This window comes from Alexandromys fortis, unplaced genomic scaffold, assembly GCF_014885135.2.
Source record: "Alexandromys fortis isolate MF-2015 unplaced genomic scaffold, M_Fortis_MF-2015_v1.1 scaffold_441, whole genome shotgun sequence".
Taxonomy (NCBI): Eukaryota; Metazoa; Chordata; class Mammalia; order Rodentia; family Cricetidae; genus Alexandromys; species Alexandromys fortis.
This window is the reverse complement of record NW_026068320.1, coordinates 24,586-26,224: the sequence shown is the minus strand read 5'-3', so window position 1 is coordinate 26,224 and position 1,639 is coordinate 24,586.

The window sequence follows — 1,639 nt, the reverse complement described above, 5'->3', positions numbered from 1 at the left end:
GCCACAGTTTTCATCTCCAAGAAGCACGCACATGTGGCTTTTGTACAATGGCTCTATGAAAATAACTTGAACTACCATTTTTTTTTATTGTAAGAGAGCAACCCAATCAATTTCAAAACTAGCCATAGGCTGGTTCTCTGGACAACCCTAGACAGAGCCAGGAGGATTTTGCTGATTATATGATGCTGTTCTATATTGGACACAGTTGTATAATTTATAAAATTCAAGTAAAGACATTCATTAATTAGTTTCTGATTTCTTGCATAGAGAATTTCACATCACTTTTTTACAGTCAATCTTTCTGTGAGAAGAAGGAGGCTATTTAGTCTTTCTCAGACTTGTCAGCATGCTGATGCCTCCCATTTCTTTGTAGTTTTTAAATGTATGCATAGGATTATCATAATTTCAATGTTTTAAGATTCACGTTTATAATAAGTATTATTATTTCTACATATAAGAATGAGAACTTAAATCCAAGTGGTGAGGGTACACTTGTTTAATCTCATCACTTGCAAGGCAGAGGCAGGCATACCTCTGTGAGGTGGAGGCCAGGCTGATTTACAAAGGAGTTATAGGACAGCCAGGACTGTTACACAGAGAAACCCTGTCTCAAATGAATAAAGAAATAAACAAACAACAACAACAACAAATAAGAATCTAAATTCATCTATTTTTTTTAAAGTTTATTTTATCCTGACTTTATTATGGGTATTTTAGTTGTTTTCCATTATTGTCAATATTAACAAGAAGGAATATTAGCATTTATGGATATATATATATAGGCAAATGGGTTTTAATGCCAGAACACTGCAGTGAAATACTATAAATAAGATCTAAAAGTAAGCATAATTATCTCAGTAGTTGGAAAACAAGAAAAAATATAAACCCAGCATCTCTTCTTGAACAAATGTTGGTAAACTGGGATAAGAATGTGACTTCCACAGTCTAGTCTAACAAAGTGTGTCCTTTTAAAAACAGCACCAAGATATAGTCCTTTTACTTAATTGTGGAAGACTCATGACTTTCCCCTAATGTGTCTGGATCAAGATATGTTTGCTCTCACCACTATTTTTAACATTACAGTGAAATTTCTAGACAACACAATAAGAAAACAAAGTAACTTAAAATCTCAGATTGAAAAGGAAGAAAAAGAGATGACTTTCTAAGGAGAAATGTCCCTTTCCCCAAATCATAATAAAATTCACAAATAAATGATTTAAACAAGTTTGTAAGACACAAGCTTAGTATATCATAAGAACGAAGTTAAAGAAACTTAAATAAGTAATACCATTTATGAAACTATGAGATAAACAAAATACGTAAGGATATATTTGACAAAAGTTTTGTACATTGTTAAATTCAAAAATAGGTAATGAATGTGAATTTGGCCAAATTGGGGACTGAATATCTCAGCATTATTATGATGCCAGTGTTATTAAAATATTAAAGTTTACTGCAATCCCAATAAACTATAGCAAACATTGCAATACAAATATGATTTATAAAAAATTATTTAGATACATATACACCTGGTAAAGTAAACTGGAATTGGTTCAATTTGTTGCAAAGATGCAGAAAAATAGGATTAAACTCACTGACAGACTTGGCTTCATTAGTGAGAATATGTTAATGAAGTCAG